A 21,883-nucleotide genomic window follows, 5' to 3' on the forward strand; every position below is an offset into this window, starting at 1 on the left:
ATGCTTATGATGCAAATAGTGTAAGAATTACATTACAGTGCTGTTGCTCTGTAACTGGAACATGTGGTTGCAATTCCTATTGACATATCCAGTCTAGCTGTAATAATTGTGCAGCCTGATGGAGTTAGAGCCCAGCTTGCCCTGGTGAAACATGCTGACATGGTGGTAGGTGAGCAGCCACTCTGCTCATGCCAGTATTTCAGCTAATTCATTTAAAATCTGGCTTTGATATAATTACCTCAAATACAACTACAGGTGAAGATTGCAGAAAGGGACAAACTTGAAACATTTCCACACAAAGTCATGCTACTTTAATGATACTGATAAAAAAACACTTAAGAGTTTTCTCAAACCTAAAATCTAAAAAGAAAAAGAAAAAAAATTGAAGAACCACTAATAGTCCAAGGCTATATACATGAAGATCAGGCTCAAAAGAACAGGAGACTAGGAAAGACAGAACATCACACAGGCTACCTCATTTTTCCAGGTACTTTCATCTTTGACTTTTTAAAATGTTGCTTCAAAGCATTATCTTTTGGAAGAAAATACTTTTTCATTTGGTTACTGTTCTTCCCTGAGACTTCAGAGCTTATGGTTATCCACCAATATCCACCAATAAAATGGAAACAGAACATAGAAGCACAGATTTTGCCAAACTAAAAAGTATGAATAAGCAAAATCTTTTTTTCTCATAGGTACATACCGAGGAGAAGTTATGGAAACATTATGTTATTAAAATAGTTTCCTGCTTTCCCACCTCTTATTTTTAATCTGTCTCAGATGGTCTTAAACTTTTTTTGCCTAGAAACCTAAACAACATCTCCTTGAGAAACCTTACCTGATCAAAATTAAAGCTTTCACAGCCAGCTCAGCTCTGATCACATTTTTGTTCATTTTTTCAGGACATGGGTTTCACCCTCTGCATGCTGTAGTGCAGTGAACAGGAGCCCATGCCAACTCCTGAATCTCTGGCTACTTTCTGCAGAGCATGAGTGGCCTTTGAAAGCACCTCAGGTAAGGCTTTCTGGGATGATTTTGCTGCTTCTGTGTTGCAAGTGTTAATGGTTTAGAGTTAAGACAGAAGACAGCTTTAGTATTCAGAAGAAATATTTTGAAGACAAAATAAATAAAAATGAAAAAAATAGAAAAGAGTCAAACAGGTAATTATTTGTAAAGGAAAAAAAATATTGATTTTCCTTTTGATACATAGTCTAAATTATCCCTCAAGAAAAGTAGTAATGTATCTTTAAACAGATTTATTACTTATAACAGTAAAAAAAGTGGCTTATTTAACTTCAATGCCATTAGTGTTTTCATTTGATACAGAGATGGAACAAAAATGCAGACACTGGAGAGGAAGTTTGATTTGGGGATCAAAAAGATTCAAGGAAATTTGAGGTCTCAGAAGACTCTGGGACTCTTCCACAGCTTTCATTTTTTCTCCCACTTTCCCATTTTCAGGTCCCCAGCTCCCCATCCTTCCTGTCTGCGTGTCCAAGAAGACTCCTTTATCCCACAACTACAGGCTCAACCCTTCCTTGGAAGGCAATGTTTTTGCTGCACAGGTGTCCACTACAAGATGTATACACTGTTTTCTACTCAAAGTTGTCTCATATACACTCAGATCTGAAGGCAAAGGAAATCCATCAAATCAAATCAAAAATTACACTATTACCACAGTATAATAATTTATTGTTGGGACTTCACAATGATACTTTTCTACCAGTCTGCTGCTTTTGCAGGTTTGTTTTTTTTTTTCCCCTGGCATTCCTAATAGTTCATCTGTAAAGGTAGTCCATAAACCAATCTTATGCACAAGGAAAGTTAAAGGCAAAATTACAGCGTGTTACAGTATAAAAAACCCTGCAAATGGCTATGATTTTCCAAAGTATAACCAGGTGTCTGGCTGGCTAGCTGGCTGGCTGGATGGATGCATGACAAAAGAGAAACTCTGCATAGTGTCATTGCCAGTGAAGTTTAGACAGACTCTGTTTCTCGCCTTTGAGCTTCAGGTTCAGATTTACCTGTATTTGCTGAAGGGCAAGACACAGCAGAATTTTACCAGGAGAAGACACTTCATCATGATTCTGCATTCCCAGCATTGTCTCCTCCCACTTTTTCCTGAGTCTATTCTCTGGAGTCAAATGACATAGATGCCTTCACTCTTCAAGCAGTCTTTGGTGGGAGTACTAACTTGTGCCTCTTTCTTCTGTCCAGGACAAATGTTCATAAACTCTGTGGGACCCTGATCCCCCAAACCCTCAATATCAGTTTGAGAAGGTGGGCAGGGCATTCAGGAGATTTTAGGGAAAATCTGACTGACACTCAACTCACTTAGAATGAGTCTGGTCTCTTCTTCTCAGGAGCACCAGGAAAAAGACAAGTCTGCATCACTGGAAATGCTGTCTCTTGTGGCAATAAGGAAAGGCTTAAGAAAGCAACCATTACTTTTACCAGTCTCTTGCAAGAGGAACAGCAAAACACACATGAAGATAATTCTCTTTGAAATAATTTCTTTGTGCTTGAATGGCAATTGGGCAGGAAAAGAGTGATACACACAGATTAGGTCACAAATACTTGTTCTGGGAGATTACAAGCATATCACAAAGCGGTATTACTGGTATCCTGGTGATATCCCTGGGGTGTAATGCAATGTACAAAACACAGTGGCAGTAAGGGACTTAGAGTGTTTGAAGACTATATAAGCAAAAGCTGGCTCCAGCCAGTCAATGTGATGATAATGTGTAAATACATACACATGCATACATGCATGGATGAGCAGCAGTGATGTGCTATTGGATGTCAGCTATTGCACTGGGACCTTTGGACAAGATGGAAGATACAAGCACCATTATTGGAGCAGAGAAGACAGGAGGAAGATTATTTATTTGCTATTGTAAGGGCCATGACAACATCACTGTGTAGAACACAGGATGAAATAACAATTCTAGCTCTTATTCTCTCTCATACTGAAGGACCTTCATGCACACTTGCACTCTCTTGACATCTGCAGAGAGCAAAGGCAAAGGCAGAAAAACAATGTGTAGACAGCTATAGAAAATAAGGACTCCTTGTTCAAAAAGCCCAAAAAAGTTGAATATTCTGTCCCATTGTTTTATACACACTGAGACAAATACCAAGTGCAACTTATAAAATGGTTTGTAATGTCTTAGAGTTTTTCTCTTTCACAAAAAAACATTAAAAATGTTCTTTTTTCAAAAGAATACTAATCAAAATTGTACACCACCTCACCTCCAAGAAGAAGCAAGAGAAAGGTTAGGCAAAAAGCATCTGTAGTTTCCCTTTGGCATCATGTGATTGCAATGCTTGTGTCCTAGCCAAGCCAGTGATTCAGAAAAGGTCAGAATTCACCCTGTTTCACTTTTCCAAACCATATCAAGCAGTCTTCAGTCACCAAGGAGGGTCTGACCCAGATTTTGTCTCTTTCTTCTTAGCTCTTTGCCTGTACCTTTTGAGCATCTACTTCCCCAGGCCAACTTCCTAAGCCTCATCGTCTCCCTCTCATGTGCCAAAACAATCTTATTGCTTTCAGGTCTTTTACTCCCTTTGATCTCTCTTTCTCTATGGACATATTGCCCTTCTCTTTCTTTTCTCCCAGAACCCCACTTCTCCTTTCCTGTAGATCCTCCAGGTTGATTTCTTCCTTATCCTTCTATTCCCTCAGGTTTTTCCCATATTATAGACACAAGACTCAACTCTTTATTACAATTTTTTTCCTTAGTAAGGGTGGGGGAGGGAACAGGGAGAAGGTCTGCAGCTTTTCCAAATATTGTGTTGTTGGGAATACTTCCCTTATTGTGCCTGTCTAAAATATAGTTTATACAGGTGGCAGAATGAAATGTGCCATCTCGTAATTAGTCCCACATGCACTGCAGGCAATTTATCATCAAAACAATCAGCAGTCACCATTTGATTCAGTGAATACCAGAGATTATCAGAAAATTGAGCTGAGGGAAAGGAGAAAAAAAGATAGAGCACTTTGGCTTTTGTAAATTTTTTCTCCTTTTATTTTTCCCCCAAAAATATCACTTTCCCTCTAAAGTAGTGACCAACCCAAATGACACCATAATGAAAAGATTCACAGAAGAGCTGTTGTGTTGGCTTTTACAACTTTTCTCTCCCTCGGAAATTGTTGTATTGGACTTTCTTGTGTACTTAATAAACTGCTTCAATAACAGCAATCAGCACAAATGTGCTACTGGTGAGGAAGGTGTTCTTTTTCTTAGATGAGCACTGCTGCTGCTCTTTTTAGTGATGGTGAGACAGATTTTTCTGCCTCTTTTGTGCAAGTAAATGTGCATGGCAAACTCTGGACACTCAGTCCTGAACACAAACACACACACACACACACACACACACACACACACACACTCAACACATTCAAGCACATGCACTCACACACGGACATAGCCAGAGGTGTTAAATGCCCCAGGCAAAAAAAGGTGTGAAGACATTTCCCCACAAGATAACTTAGGATTGTTAAAGTGCCATTTACTGTTAGTACTTTTTATGTAGAAACCCAGTATTTAATGGAAAAACAGGATGCAGGATGCCATCCAGCTCAGAGGAACTGCTGAAATTCACGTATCAGAGTGATCAGGGTACTGAAGAGAAATGTCTGCAGGGAGAGACAGCAGTAGCCCCATGGCCCTGTGTGAGGGCATGTCTACCTCTACCCTACATGCAGGAAGTGTGGACATATATTATCGTCCTGAAGGGCTGTGCAAGAATGTTCAGTGACATGGGGCTTGCTTGCCCTATGTCATTAAACCATTCACTGGAGGGCATAGCCCCCAGGGTAGTCACCAGCAGACAGGAGCACACAAGTATTCCTGATGTTTTGAGGAGTTGTTTGCTACACACAAGTTTCAGAAAAAAAAATAGTGGGAAAACCAATAAACTTTTCTCTTACAGTCTCTCCCAAGAACTGCTCAGTGCTTCCCCTTCAGTACTTCAATAGCTGCAACTCTTCCCTATCCCAGCCTCTTGCAACCCCTCCTTGCACCAGATACTGCTAAAAAACCTCACAAGACAGCCTTTAAAAATTCTTCCACCACATGTTACAAACTGATCATTACAGTCTATGAGTCAAACCGAGTTTACTTTTTAAACAAACGATGTGTCAATAAGACAAATGTTCCCGTGTTAACTTCAATTACCATAGACATTCCTGGTGATGAAGAGTGTTTGATCTATTGCTACTTCTTCAGGGCAACTTCCTTTTGCAAGAAAGGCTTGTACTGCTGTGTTCTCTCTATCCTCTGCTTCCATTCTATCAATGTTCCTTTTGTTTCAGAGGCTCTTCAGTTAAATTAATATACTGATCAAAGGCAGAGAACTGAGTTCAGGCTGGGCTTAGTAAATCTAGAGTTGCTTGAAAGATAAATTGCACTGCTAGAATGCATCCTTTGAGGTGAAGTTTTACAACAGGTAGATAGGTGAAGGTCATGTTATTTTAGCCACAATATAGCATGACCCAAGTGATTGTTTCAAAATAGTGCAATGTTTTACTACTGCACTGTTGAACATCAGCTATGATATACACTTATGAGAAGCCAAAATGTCCTGCATATTCTGCTATTTAGCATAAAATACCAAATGCAAACAAAATATTTCCCTACCCTACTTTGTACAGTGAAAGTCATCTATGATGGTCCCAGACTGAATTTACTGTATAAAGATCTTTAAACACAGGACATGGCTAACACAAAATCACACATAAAGGGAGTTCAAAGAAATTTGACTTACTCTCCTTCATTAAAACACTTCCTTCAGAGTGGACATGAAAACAGCAGTCCTTCCCTAGCTCTTAGATGAAGCATTCATTGGCTGTACGTGTGCAGCACACAGCAAAGTGCTATCATCTGCAACTGAGAGTTTACCCCACATCGACAAGACAAATAAACAGTGATCCTTCACAGCTGCTTTAAGACCAGCATTTTTCTCTGTACCCTTAAGCACTGACAAAGGAAACAAACAAGGCACCCAGGAACACACAAGCCTGCTCTGCCATCAGGTGTGGTGGGGGAAGAAGGCAGAGTCAGGAAGGGCAGTCAATCATCACCCTTCCCAGTCCTCACCCCCCTCTCTTTAGTCCTTTGAGTAGTCCTGCTACTGCAGACAGCAGAGAGGTCTTGAGCAACATCCATTCTCCTCCCCATCTGCGCAGAGGCTGGACAATCCTTGTGGACTCACGTAAGGTCTGGCTTATAAGGCACCAAAATTTTTGGCTCACGTGGAAGTTACTCTACCATGTGGCACATGGACTGACATTTGCAGCTCCTAGGGCAGGGTGGGTCCAAAGGAAGGTCTCAAATCCACATAATGCCCGCTATTGTAGCCAAACAATAGGCTTCCAATAATAAATTGGAAGACATTTGAGAAAAGCCTCATTTTTAACAGCTTTGTAACCTCCTTATATCTAGCTGTGCCAATAAAGGCATAGGAAAAGGAATGAGTGGAGGTCCCCAGCTGCCAGCTGTATCTAACAGACCATGGAGACTGTGGAGGTGGGTGGCTTCCCTGCTGTTTACAAACCAGCACTGGTGGGCTGTTAACACTGGAAGCAACAGTACTTCACCAATGTCATCACTTAACAATATAATATGACAGCATGTATAGAACCGATTAGCATAAATCAACATAATACCCACTTTGCAGCATTAGTATTGAAAACTTTCATCCTCAAGTAGTGGGGAGGACACAATACGTGATGAATTGTAATGATTTTTCTGAAGTGCTCTCACATGGCAGGGTATGTTTGCACACTGTGTGCATGTGAGGCTGCACACACATGTATTTTAAGAATATGCATAATACTGTAAGTTATGGCATTAGTTTCTGACAATAACATTCCACTATTTCTGTGACCTTTTCTTAGACTTAAAAAAAAGAGACAAATTTACAGGAGCTGCCACACGGGGAAGAGTGAAATGAAAGGGGTGTGTTTCTGTGTCTGTGTGTCTGTGTCTGTGTGTATATGTATTTAATTATTTTGATTTCAAAGTACATCGACCTGTTTTTCTGGGTCCAAAGGGTCAGCATAGAGTCATATAAATAGAGACTGCTTAAAAATATAACTTGAGGTCACTCAGACTCCTAGGTTTGAATTACAGATAAACATATTTCAAAGTGCAAACTTTGGATGTGAGGTACAGGGGAGAACAGCCTTACATGCCACTTCCATCAATTTTGATAAAGTAGTTTCAATTTTCAGTGTAATAATTCAAAGGTCTTGTGGCTTTTTGACAACACTGAGCTCTGCCTCTTCCTCCTCATTCTCTGTCCTTCCCTGCCCTGCTTTGTGCACACTCTGATCATTATCTATTTCAAACCTGAATGCTTAACCAGATCCAAGTGTATTTTTGAGAGGTCTTCCAAAGTCTTCACTTTAGGTAGCATTTTCTGAACAAGAGATCTCTTTGGGGTTAAGATGGCATGCACATTTGGAGATGGCAGACAAAGTACAATTAAAGGAAAAGTACTGTGCAGGACACAACAGGAATTCTTCTCCTAGGGAAAAAGTCTATAAATTCTCTAGACTCCACAGCAGGTCAGGATAGTTAAATTCTCCATTCCTTTACTTACCAATAATGACACAGAAAACCTGAGGAAGATCTCCATGAGTGGTGCTCTAGTCACCCTCCACTGCACTTCCCTAAGGTGACACCCTGTTTCCCAGCAGAAAGCCTACCACAGGCCTTGCTTGCCACCATATGGCATCGTATCTCTGCACTCACCCTTTCAATCATATTAATGCCAATAATGCAACAATCTTTTTCTTTTATAAAGGTCTTAACCTGGCTTGTGCATTAATTTAGTCTGCCAAGTTATTTATGCACCTATAAAAATGCAGACTAGGCATCCTTACAAGCACAGGCACATCCTATTAATGCTGATCTGAAAGAGTTCTGAGCTCACTGTTACAGGTCCTTGATAGTGTTGGCCCATTACTGAATGTTTTCTAGGGGCCAGAGGTGAACAAGCTGATTCCAAAGGGGATCCATCAGTGTCCTCCATCTTAACCTGAAGTCTATTCTATTGTATAGAATTTTATTCTATTCCCATTGGACAGACTCACTCTCCTCTTGCTGCACCCAGACAATCTTGTAGTATTTCCAGACTGATGAAAACAAACAATGCTGATGTATGTCCAAACACTGCTGCTGTGGTATTTCCAACCTATTTCAGCTACCGTTTCAGTGAGTGTTGGGAATGTATAGTACTGCTCTGAAATGAAACTCTATTCACAAGCTTTTCATGGACATTTTGGCAAAACCTGTTCTGAAAACACTGAAAGTTTTGTCCAAGTGAAGCCTGGAAGATTAGGCTGCATGTGGTACTCCAATAATAACACCAAAGTAAGGAGTATTATTAAGAGGCAGTTTAATTTTTGAACATATCATGTAACACACTGTGAAAGTAGCACAAGGTCAAGGAAAACATCTATTATTTAATTTGACTTGGAGCCAAACTAGTGGTGATGTTGAAGACCACACTTCCCACTCTGAATGGAACTTCATTTATTCAGTCCTTGCAACTTCATCAAAACTTTCCACTCACTCTACCTCCATCCGTCTCTTAGCAAATACATCATAGCCTCTGAGGGTCCTTCCGTCTCATTCCTTATTCCTCTGCCAGATAAATGAGGAACACTCTTTACTCCTCTATAAGCTACATTTTTTGTTTCCATTTCTGCCCTCAGCTGAATCTTAAGAGCTTCAGCAAAGTCAAAGCAGCATAGGTAACAGCAGAACCTCATCTTAGAAATCAATGTCATTGTCATCTAAACTCTTCTTCCCAGACAGCATTGCCCCTCCTTTCTTGTACAATAAGATGATGATTTCACATCAAAGGTAACCATGACAGCATCATGGCAGACATATTTGTTTGGTAGGTGGGTTAAAGCAGCTCCTCAGTACTGTATGCCTATTAACATTATTATCCACAGACTCAAAAAAAATCACTATTTCAGTCATTAAAAAGGTGGATGTGAATGCAAGATTTACTAAGCCTGAGTGGATGTGATCAATAATTTAAATATTACTGGATTATAAGTAAAGAAAACAAAAATAACAGCTTTGGTTTCAGGATATATGTAGCTGTTCTATGAACGTAAATATATTAAAACTTTTCTGCTACATTTTATGGGTCTATATAAATATCAAAATAGGTTTATAAGTTGAAAGGAGAACATGCCAATTCTAAAATCATCACTCACAGCACTTCAGTTTATGCAGTTAAATTTCCCAGCTAACAGTATTCTGCAAGCAGTTCCTCTCCTGCCCAGGAGGCAAACTACACATCTGTCTGTCGAATACTCATGGTAAATAACAACAGTCATGAAATGCAGGCCTGCCAGAGCACATTCAAGGACAGTAGGGTAAGGGGACTCATCACAGCCAGTAGGTGCAACACAGCCTCTGTTGGGTAGAGTAGAGGGTACTCAGATAAGACAAATGCCTTCATAAGGGTGTCTTTGCATTGGTGTCTTTTTCTGCTTCCCTTGGGATTCTAATTTTCTGTTCTCACACTTTTACCTGACCAACATCCTCAGACAAAGGTCCTGTCTTTCTCTTCCCTTTTCTGGATGAAAAAGTCAATATGTAGAAAGGTCACTTTGCATCCTGTACTGAACAGACCACCTATCTCTGGCACCAGAAGTTAGGTTGAGTCCAATGAGGGCCACATTATAAACCACTATAAAACCAATGCCTTCACTAGATGTGAAGTGTGCTCAAAATGGAACCTCTTGTGAGAAACTTTATGGGTACCACAGCCACTTGGCAATGGCATCCATTTATTGGCCTCTTCCCAACTGCAGTAAACTGGAGTTTCTGTAACCCCAATGACTGTGTAGGACTCCCAAGGTGGTTTCATTAAAGGTTTCTGTGAAATGCGCTATGAAGTTCTGCAGGTCTCCTCTCAAGGCCAAGAGGAAGCTGGGTCCCATTTTTTTTCCAGATCTTTGTTTCTTATAACATCAGTTTATCATAAAGGCATCAGTGGAAAGGGAAATGAAAAATTTGATGAGCTTCTTCTCTTTCCCGCCTTTTACTCTAGTTGTATTTTTCTTGGGGTTATGGCTCTTGGACAATATGCAAGGCAAGTTTGGCTTAATCTGTACAGCTTTAGTTTTGCATTATCCAGAATCATTCATTTGGCATCAAGAGATTTCACTCAGATAACATAGATAAAGTCACAGCAGAATTATACTGGCATACAAACCCAATGTTTTATTAAAAAAATATACTCCTCCATCCCAAAGAGCAAGACCAGAACAAATTATAAGGAATAGAATTTGCTAAAGCCTTTCTTTGACAGCACCTTACTACTCAGTACCACTCAGTATCATCGCAGTACTCACCTCAGAACCATCAGAAAACCTGATGCATCTATTGATCTTCTGAGGGAAGAGCTCACCCATCAAGTTTTCCCAACCACTTTCCGAGCCACCTTTTTGAATTATGGTGTGGCAAAAAGTCCCTATCTCCTGTTAGAGTCTGTTCTTGGGTGGGTCATCGCATCTTCTTGGGTGGAATGTTTTCCACACTCTCTAGCCCCAGCGGGTACCTTCTGGCACAGTGGTGAATTAAGCTATTAGAGCTCTCTAGGAGGGTAGTGCAGGTGTGCTGATCTGAGCAGGAGTCAGGTCAGTTCTAGGAGCCACTGTGTAGCTAATGTGGGCAACCTCAACTCACTTTCCACTAGATCATAGGGCTGAATACTGTTTTCCCATGCCAGGGAAAGCTCCTGAGCAGCTCTTCCCCAAAATCAGTCTAAGAGAAAGAGCAACAAACAAGAAACAGGCAGCAGTTTCCCTCAGACTTTGTAAGACAAATATTCCTACTGATAGTTCCTCTGCAGTCGGCTTTGTCATGTTTTTCCTCTTTTTAATTTATTTATTTATTAGCATTTTCAGAACTCCTGCTGCACCAGAACTTTATTTAAGGCTGCTGGCTGGGAGCCCCTGGGAGGGTTCCCAGTTCCCTGTGTGGATGCCCCTGCATGCCATAGTATTAGGAGTGTGACCTCCTGCCTTGCCAGGACTTTAAAGGGCCCATCTGCCCTGTCAGCATCAATCACATCGGATTTTATAATTCAGTCCCTCCAAAATACCCAAGTTGTAATTCCCAGTCCTTAACAGTGTCCAAAGCAATTCTCTGCTATTCTTTTTGCATAGAAAGAAAAACACCTAATTTAAAGCCTAAGTTTCCCCCTCATAACATTTATGCATAGACTATGTTACTGCTATTATATTCTGAAAACCAGTTATTTCACCAAAATAAAAAACCCTTTTCATAAGTGCTTTGCTCCCTATGTTTTTTTTATTTTCCTTTTATGTTGCATATACCAACAGGGGCCAGCTTTATTTCAGTATTGACTTGGAATTTGATGAATATGCTTCTATTTCATTTATTCTTTATTTGTGCAAAAGCTAGGCAGTATTTTTACATTGTTTCCCACTTCCTTTTTGATTAAACTGTTATATTTGATTTTCCAGAAATAAAGCAGCACAGAGATAGAGAGAGTGAGAAAAATACATCATCTTTGATTCTCTCCTGACTCTCAGGTCTCTAAGCTCTGACCCAAAAGCCCACCTTAACTCACTGGAAATGAGTGCCCAAAGGGAGCCATCAGAGAGGAAGCTCTTCAGGAAGTGACTACCCAAAGTGCTAACCACAGGAGAATGAGGCCTTTTCCACCTAAAATTAACTGAGCTGCTCAAACAAAAACACTAAACGTACTATAACCCTACTAGAATAATAATAGTAGATGACCCAAGTCAGGCCTTTTAAACTAAATTGCTATAATCAGTATCAAAGATCAAAGATCAAAGATGAAAGGCCATAAAAACTTCAGTGCCATTAGTTAATGTCAGAAAAAACATGTCAGAAAAAACCCAGTTCATACAAATTCAGTGGATAGGCTGTATATCTCTTTTTCCTTCACGTGTAACTTTCCAAAGCTCTCTTCTTTGGGGCTGGGGGTATCCCCATTCTTTGTTTCAGCATAGGCAAAGTTTTCTGAGCAAAAAATATTGCCACCTACAATACATAAAGTATATATATAAAAAACTTCCCTTTTTGCTGTGTACCCACAACAGGATTTGGCAGTAAACTAAGACCAGGACAATAGCAATGGGAGCACAGTTTCACCACTGCCACTTGTTAAGGGAAGGAAATTTACTGTTACTTCTTTGAGCACCCCCATGGGACATGACTGAAACATCCTGGGGAAAAGGAAGAAGAAAACATCACAATAAAAAAGACCATCCAATGTAACCCTGAAAAGTGAACCTGATGCTACAACCCTCACAGCTGCACAGGAGCGTCCCTGCTCCCCTCCAGGGAGAGAAGCATCTGGGGTGGTGTGTCAAGATCTGGGCTGAGTACAACCCAAGAAGCCCTGCTGAGAAGACGGGCAGGCAGCACCAGCCTTGCCCCGAGGAGCATAGTCTAGCTCTGTGAGTTACAGCAAAGTGCAAGAAATCGTGGCTAAGCACAAGGCAGTGCATTCCTGACAGCGCCTGAGCAGATCAGTGATCAGGAAGAAAGCCCAGTGTACCTCGACTACACTCCTTTCAATGTCAGCACTCATCCTTTTTAAGCTCACTCTGCCCTTCTCAAGACCCAGAAGTGGCATTTGTGCTTTGGATGAGTCTGTGAAAGACCTCCAGGCTGTCAAACTACAAGCTGCCATCAGGTGTGCTTCCTCTCCTTCAGGTCTCTTGCAGTGCTGCTGTATGCCAGGGCCACCAGCCTGCTCACCTGGCAAAGAGACAGCCTAAGCCACGCTGCCCAGCTGCCTGCTGGTGGGGCAGCCTGCCACCCAGCTGGAACAGGTACCAGGACCTTACCTTGGAAGCCAGTGACCAAGGTATTTATTTGCTCAGTAAAGTAGCAGAGTGGTAGAAAAAAGTCACCAGTATTGAAGTTAGTGAAGGCCAAGCAGTCCCTACTGCTCTGGTGTGTTCTGTACCAAATTTTCACTTCCCAGCCCCTGATGGATAGTTCACATGTAAATGGTTGCTTAGAGACATACATGCTCAACTCAGATGCTCCTTCTATGGAATCAGCAAGCAGAGTTGGGCATTAACAGTGCTGCTGCTGCAGCACCTGAACTGGCTTGATCAGGACTTACCTCCTTGTCAGAGGAAGTGATTTTGGTTCAAGAATGTGGAAATAACTGAAATATATATTTCCAAAGCTAGTGTAGCCACAGAGAAGATTTCTTTGAGACTGTGACTGGCCACCCAGGCAGTCAAAGCTAACACATATTTGAACAGTGATTTGTAGGAATCTGATTTCACCCATACATTCATAGCAAGATCTAACACTTATTATGAGGACCACAAAAGATTTGCAACCTGTCTGCTAAACCTACAAGAAAACTGAAGACTAAGTCACAAGGCAGTCAGCTATCCAGCCATTATGCAAAGCTTCCTAAAAGACAGTGACATACATTTAGCAACCATCCCAAAATCAGAACATCAAAAGAAAACATTTTTGCACTAGTTTTCCTTGCTATTGCCAGCCTATGTCCCTGTGAAGGGAGTAGTGTTTATGGAACCAGTGTTTGGAAAAGTAAGCTTGAATAGCAGTGTCAAAGGGTAATTGGCACAAAAGAGATCCCTACATTTGGAACAAGAGGAATTAAGTTTTCCTAAGCACATTGGGACCACAGAGGGCTTGTTGTTGATAGACCCACAAGTAGTAATATTACCAGGTTCATGCCAAGGGTCATAGCATGCAGTGAGACAACAGTTCCTTAGAGCAATGAGAGCAGGGTCACGACTCCTGTGTGCAACTGATTGATCCTCAGAGCTCAGATCTGTGAGACGCACAGGAAAAAAAATGTGAAATTTACAGCATTCATTTACACTTGGCTTTGAAAGGTTTTTATTGAGGCAATGATCACCTTGCATTTTTCCTTTTCAGTTACTGCCTGAAAGTCAGTGGAAGGATTTGAAACAATATATGACCATGGGATTTTATCAGCAGAATATATTAGTGCACTAGTTACATGCCAGGTAAAGTTTTGCAGCTGTTAGTAGCTTTTCTTCTCAAGGGCTCATATCTGGAGACTGGCCTCTAATTTCCATTTAGCAGAAGAGAAGCTTGAAGCCTTGAGAAATGACAGTGAAACTGCAACCAGCCCAGGGACTCAATTCTTAGTTTATGTTCTTTACAACCACAAGTAGAAAAGTGCATTGAAGCCACATTTCCACTTTATTGATCTTGAACCTCAACTTTTAGAATGGACTTGAGGAATATTTAGGACAACCTGAGCACAAATGAGGTTTAGTGTGTTCTAAGTTATGCATCTGGTATAGAATACTGGAGTGACCTGCACTGCTCTTGTAACCCTGACCCTCAGCACAAACTGCCTCCTTTCCTTGGGAGCCTCCTGCCTGTTTGCCACCATCAGAGAATCTTGTTATCAAAAGCATACTCTGTTGCCTCTTTAATGGGTCATTTATATTTCTGATGACAGTAGAAAATAGTAAGAGTCAAGGTTTAAGAAGGAGCCCGTTGCTCCAACACACATTAAATAAACATCTGGAAACACCTGCGGAGCTCAGCAGAAGTCATTCTGGATCTTGTGACAGTTTTCAGTCACTTCAACCTTTTCTGTGTAATGTCCCAGGTACATCCCCTTGGATTCCTGACCAGGATTATACAACAAGAAGAAATTTAGTAAATTTTGAATGAGCCCAGAGACAGGGCCTTGGGAGTTTGGCCAGTGCTAAATGAGTACAGATAACAATAAAGCTTATAGCTACATACTTTCCTACAAAGCCTCAGTGCTTGGATTCAAGGAACTCCCGTACAACTGCAGACAGACTGGAGTGCTATGACCAATACTGGAAGAGGATATAATGCAGTACTATTAATGCAACTGGTCCCATTGAACACAACAGAAATTCTGCCATTTTCTTCACTCAACCTAGGATTTCACCTAATGTGTCTTTTCCAGCTCTAATATCTGCGATCCTGATCACATTACTAAATTGCCAATGGGATCTGCCAACCATTACAGTCTGATTTGTCAAGTACTCTATTTGTATTCACTTTGTCTCTGTTGTCTACAGGATTCCAGTAATAACCTATTAAAGACATTTAATGTTACCAATTTAAAACTGAAAAACACAAACTACTGAGGTGGTGAAGTTGCCAGAAGAGACATCAGGGCCTGTGTTAGAATATCTGATTCAACAACTCCTATATGTGCAAAGCCTGCAGATTGGATAATTATAGTTCCATCAGTGAGTAGTGTATTTATTAGACCCAAATTCGGTTATCAGAAGTGTTTACAGAGAGATTGCAATGGTAGAAAGGGCTGGCAAATGTGGACAAATAAAGATGGCTTATTAAAGCTCAGTTTTTGTGAGAGGTGCATTCATTTTCAATGCAGCTATCCAGTAGTTACAGTCCTGAGCAACATGGTCCAGTAACATACAGAGCAATTAAGGAGGACTCTGTCATACCTGTTATTTAGTAAAGCTCAAAATTGCAGCTCAGCACTCAATCAGACAGAAATATTGTTTTCTTATAGTATCACAAAAGCAAGCCTTGACAAAAAAGGAGAATATCAAATGCCTCTTATCCTTGCTGTTAATGGTGGAAAAAACACAGATAGCTACATGCTTAGTCTAGTTTGGCATCAATTTGTATACACATAGAGAAACAAGTTATAGATGTTTAAAAAGTTACGACAAATGAGAAAACAGTCCTACACTAAAAGTGGCTGCAATAAATTGCCTTTCAGTTACAGTCTGTGGTCATCAGTTGACATATATGAAGTGAAAGTTAAGGAAAGGATGATAGTCCCACTCAACCAATAGAGGCAGCATGCAGCAAATTGTTGAACAAAGGTGTTGCGAGAATCCTAAAAGCCAAGAAAATGATCAGTCCTGTAAGTCAAAAGGCAGAAGTAGTCAAAGCAATGAAAAATTTTTGAAAACTTGAAACTACTGAAATTTATTATTAGTTACAGTTCTTGCAGATTCATGCTCCTTCCGCTGCTCCTTAAAAGGCTTTGTACCCTTCACTAGCTTCATTGCCTTTCTGGTGAAGGCAGAGAGAGTAAGTCCTATAAGTAGAGAGTAAGGAGAAAGTAGAGAGTAAGTCCTATAAGGTGCAGCTGAGGGAGCTGGAGTTGTTTAACTTGCAGAAAAGGAGGCTCAGGGGGACCTTATCTCTCTCTATGATGACTTAGAGGTTGTAGCATGATGGGGATCAGTCTCTTCTCCCAGGAACCAGTGACAGGATGAGAGATAGCCTCTAGCTGCGCCAAAAATTCTAGCTGGACATCAAGAAGTTCCTCACAAAAATGCTTGTTAAGCATTCAACAGACTGCTCAGGGAGGTGGTGGAGTCGCCACCCCTGGAAGTGTTCAAGAAATGACTGGACATGTCACATAATGCTGGCAATGTGCTGATCAATTAAAGGTTGGACTTGATGATCTTGGAGGTCTTTTCCAACCTTAATGATTCTGTGATCCTGTAATATTCAGGAAGCTCCACTGTGTTTGGCTCAGCCTATGTGGTTGGCGCAATTTCAGCAACAGATTTCTTCTATTTGGTTCTCAGCGTCTCTCATTGACAGTTGAGATCAAGCAGCCCTGCACATACAATATGATTGTTCATGAACAGTTCTGACAATCAAGTTGCTTTTATTTTTTATTTTTTGGTTAAATATTTTTAAATTTCTTACTAAGTTCTAAGACAAAGTCAAGCATTGCTTTGTGTCACATTTAATACCTAGTGTGATTCAAAATGTTCATCTACTTTGGCAGCTTTTCTGGCATATCTTTTCCTTTTTTTTTTTAACTAAAGTACATTTTTAGAGAAAAGCATCCACTTAAGCAATATTGAGACACTTTAATTTGGGCAGGGATCAGATAACTCCAGGGGTATCTTCAGTCTATTATTCTGCAATTCAAAATGTCAAAAAAATCTTTCAAAAGTCATTCAAACCGATTATTTGAATTGATAGAAATACATCCTTTTTTTCCTGTTTAACTAGACCTATACTTTTCAGGATGAAAAATTGACTAAAAATTTTCATCCAGATCTAACTTTTTCTTTGAATATATTCATAGAGCTACACTTTTTATTTTACCCCTTCAGGAAATAACCTGTTTGCAAGTCAATTTATCAAAATTACCCTTCCAGTGCATAAAATAATAATGTATTTCAGTTAGTGCTCTTGCATCATTTTAAAAGCAGAAGAATTAGGAAGAAAAGAAAAGAAAGAAAAGACAAAAATATATTTTAGAGCTTTTTAAAGTCTTTAGAACAATAGTCTTCTTCACGGGTCTGTTTTTGTCACTAAAGTAATCTGTTTCTTTTTCTATGGGACTTAGAAGTTCAGATAAACTTCAAGAGTAGCTCATGACAACGCTGTTTAACTATATAAAGCTTGTTTAACACAGTGCAAAAGACATCTAAAAATTTCTTACCCAACAAAATATTACTGTTAAGCATTTAAAAATTATTTATTTCCTTTAAGAAGAGAAAAAACCCTAGTTATATTTAATGTATCTTACCTCTCACTAGAGCTTTCACTGATTTGACTGATACTTTCTTGGAAGTCAGAAAACATTCTCTTATCTAAAATGTTGAGAGGTTTCATTTGAAAAAAATGTTTGAAATATTTGGAATATTTTATGAGTCAAAACAGTCAGCACAGATTCTTCTGTTTATTTAATTATTTAATATTTGGACAGTACTTTGCAAGCATAATACACACTTATTTTTAGCATTACTTGTGCATACAGCATTATCAGCAAGATATGAATAAAATGCTCTCAGCTTTGCAAGCAATTTTCTTGATTAATTTCTTTGTATAAAGCAGCAGAGGGAGCTCATACATTATTTTTGGTGTGTCACACACAAAAAAATGATAAATTACACGTGCACACACGTGTGCGAGCATGCGCGTGTGGGTGACACGGCCCGCGCACGCGTGTGCACACGCAGCCAGCTCTGGGACGAGCTGCACAGCTACAGTGGCCGTGCCTGCACTTGTCACACACACCAATAGGAGCAGATGTGTTCAGCGAAAGAGCTGGGACTGAGCCCCGCATGGTCATGGCATAAGTCCTCCAGGGCAGCCTTTCTGGACTAGTGCAGCCTGGTCCCACCAAGCTGAGACACCCATGTGTGCCTTGGGCGTGTTCAGTGAGCTCCCAGAGTGCTTTTTCCAGATGGATTTTACCCAAGAGGAAGCCAGCTGGTACATTCTGACCTTGATCCTGGACACAAACCGAAGCTCAGCTGGTGGGGGTGATCTGGAGGCCTTGTCAAGAGCATTCACTTGATCCAGAGAAAGTCACCAGCACCAGAGCTGTGTTAGAAGCTTCTAGGTACCTACCTGGGCTGATCTTCAGGTGTGTAAGGAATCAGATAGATGGCATCAATTTAGGCAATTGCAGTCTGCTGGAGTGACATGTTAGGAGCCTACATGCCTTTTTGAACTTTCTCCTTGATCTGTGTAAGTTTTGCAGGAAATGTTTCACAATGGAGGTACTCTGAGAAAGAAGTGATGAAGTCACTTAAAGGACTGGACAAACATCCTAAACTTCTTGGTTTTGTTTGATTGAATGAGTTCTTAGGAATATATGCCTTCAACCAGCTCCCTGAAATCTGTAAATCTGAAGTATAAGAAGGGCTTAACACAGTTATTGAGCAGGCCCTAGCACTCCCTGAACAGCAGAAGCAGAATTGTTATTTCCTTTAAGGATATGTAGAGTATATCCTCTTCTACATGCTGGGCCAGCCAGCACCTTAGCAACATAATTTGGCTTCCCTAGGCACTCCTGTGAAAGTCTAGGAGGAAGCAATGCGCAGTGGATAATTTGGTGGAGGGAAAAGCCAGGAGGAAGCAGTTGGTGCACTGGACTATCCCATATCCTACCATATACAGATGAGCACTGTTGAGGCCAAAGACTGAAAAGAATGGGAAAACTGGTCTGCCAATACCTTTTATTTCCAGGGTGGGCAGAGGTACTGGGAACTTTGCACTACAGCTTGCTGGTTTTGCTTCCAGACCCGGACTGAGCAGATGTGAAGATGGCAACAATGGAACGGAAAAAAACAGGGGTAAAAAAAAGGTTAGAAAATGAGAGAAGTGTGGGGACGGGTGGGAGTTGGGGGATGGGGCACAAGATGGGAAGAGCAGACAAAAATGGCACAAAGGCTTTGTGATTTTAAAAAACTTATCCCTTCAGGGTGGGGTTTAGGGCAAAAGGAATAGATTCAGGGAGAATTACTTGTCATACCTAAACCAGCTGGCCAAACTTGTAATGAAAAGCCCATAAACCATCACTGTGAGAGAGGAAAGGCCACATTGTTTTTATTTGTCTGTAGAGCAATATGTGTCACTGTATAAATAGTAACTAATAACATGTGCTGCAGCACTTCTGTGGTATTTTTTAATAATTACTGTTGTTGTAAAGGAGTTTAGTATGAAGTAAAACATCTCTATGAGGGAAAAAATTGCTACCTCTTTCCCCCTGATATTTGTGTAACTGAATTAAAAATACACAGATACATCGAGTTAAAAAAACATTATTCCTACTTCAAGGAACTCAAGCTGAACACCTTGAAAAATCTCTCAGCTACATTGTTCTCTCATATGTTATGAGGATTTTTATTTCCTTTTAACAGCAGTAAATCGTCAAATGAAAGAGGCTTATATTGCACATACCATTGCGAGACATGCTCATCATGTAACGTCAGAATGAACTATTTTTTAACCTAATATACAACAATTTAGCAGCATTAGAAGAACATAAAACAGATAAAAGTATAGCTTTTACAGCCATTCATCAATGGCCTTTTTTTGAAGAGTGCAGATACCTCCTCAGGCTAAGCATACATCTCTCTATTTCACATAAATACACAAAGTGACAGGGCTTCCAGTCAAAATAAACATTTGCTCAGTGTATACCTGATTTCCACCCATTTCATTCAACAGGAAAGATACTGAGGTTAACAAACACACTAATCTCTCATCTGCTCTAGGGATGAGGATGTGCTGTATCCAACAACTTGTGATTAAGTGTGTTCGCAGTTTGCTGCTCCCATGGATGTCCATGCCTTTGGATTGGTACTATTTAAAAGACAAACAAAAGAACAAGCCTTGACGTGGATCCAACCAAAACTACTTTCAGTTTTTAGAAAATAAGAATGGTTCAAGGGGGAGACAACAATGTCTCAGGTTTGGAAACTCTACAGGTAGTGAGGAGAATGGCCAAAGAAAGCACCATTTGGATGAAAATACAACACAAGGTGATATAACAATATAATTGCACATTAAAAAAAGATAACGAAACAAAACAAAACAGAACAACAACAACAACAACAACAACAAATATAATATTGAACAGCACAAAACACCTACAATTCAGAGTAAAAACTTCCAAGAGTCTGAGGCAGCCAAATCTCACTAAATCTGAGGAAATCTGTGGTACCTAGAAGAGAAAGTAATTTTTTGCATTTGTGCCTCTGGCTGCATTGCCTTAAACCCTCTGTGGAAGGAAATATGACCCTGGTGCCTTGGCCTGTCTCTCCAGCAGTTTGAGGAAGAACACGAGCTGAGCACAGGTTTCTTACCTCCTGGGGCAGAGTTCATTGAGCATCACTGCATCACCACCAGGGCTGGCTCCCCTGCCAAACAGAGAACAAAAGGCTGTAGCAGGTCTCCTCTGAGTCCCATACCTGGCTTGTTAAACCTGTGTTGTGATGCTTTGTCAGGTAAAATACAATATTTGGTAATACTATTTGATGATCTCACACTAGGATTTCACACCACACTATCGAAGAAAATGTTGATTGAGTTATTTTAACAGTCATGATATTAGTTAAACCTGATTAACAGATTATTTTCCACTGACATCACTTCTTTATTCTATTTACAAGCTAAATAGGCCAGACACTCAATTGATAAATGCTCATTTCCCTCCATCTTAATTAACTAAATATTCTTTTATTTAAACAATCCCTCATTTTTTCCAGAGACACAGTAATAGATCCATTAGAAGGGTCTATCTGATACCAGGGATATTTTATTTATGAGGACAAGTCCAAATGGTTACTATTTTTTAATGTTTTTATTTTCCTTGATACTGTACACCATGTAATGGCTTTGCTCCAAACAGTAATCACACGATGGGTGCCGTTTCTTCTTCCTTGACCTATCACACTCCACATGATTTAATCCATTGTTTTGGATGTTGCCAATGATTTATTGTATGAAAAATGTAAATGATCTGGATGGCAGATGTTTTATATTTTCTGACCATTCATTTTCAGTGGGAATGTAATTAAAATTTATGAAGTGTATCTGCTGAATTGCATTGGCAATTGATGATCTCCTCCAGTGCTGTCTGTCTGGAGATGATGAGTGATTGTGGACAGTGAGATGTGTTGACAAGGGCAGAAACAGACGTGATGTTACTGTCATGAGCAAGGCTACCTGCAAAAAGGCTGCCGGTTTTTTTCTCCCTTTTTTTCCCACAGGAAGAAGGTGGCAACCAGAGCTGTCTTTCTTCTTGCAAGGCAGAGTACAAAGCCTCTGCACACTCCTGAAAGCTGTCACTCTTCAGGAGTACAATCTCTGTCTCACTCAGCAATGGGCATCTGGAAGCCACGATACCAGTTATAAAAACCCATGTCAAGGATATTAATTAAATTCCTGATGGCCACCCAGAGAAGCTAATGAGTGTAAATTTCACAACATCCCAACTCATAAGGCAGCCCACTTAACCTTTTCAGCGTTGATGTCCTTCCTCCTGGAGGGAAGTAAGGAATTGAGCTGTTTGCCGAGGGAGCATGGAAAGGAGGAACAGGGAA

At 40.3% G+C, this 21,883-nt stretch overlaps 1 long non-coding RNA gene across 1 annotated transcript in view; it reads left to right on the top strand.

The window, feature by feature from the left end:
- Positions 1-21,618, top strand: part of LOC143695921 (uncharacterized) — a 51,447-nt gene extending 29,829 nt beyond the window's left edge. The window contains exon 4 of the long non-coding RNA XR_013185375.1: positions 21,551-21,618. This is a non-coding gene — a long non-coding RNA (uncharacterized LOC143695921). The remainder of the gene's footprint in view (positions 1-21,550) is intronic.
- Positions 21,619-21,883: the final 265 nt, after the last annotated feature.

This window comes from Agelaius phoeniceus, chromosome 1 (assembly GCF_051311805.1).
Source record: "Agelaius phoeniceus isolate bAgePho1 chromosome 1, bAgePho1.hap1, whole genome shotgun sequence".
Lineage (NCBI taxonomy): Eukaryota > Metazoa > Chordata > Aves > Passeriformes > Icteridae > Agelaius > Agelaius phoeniceus.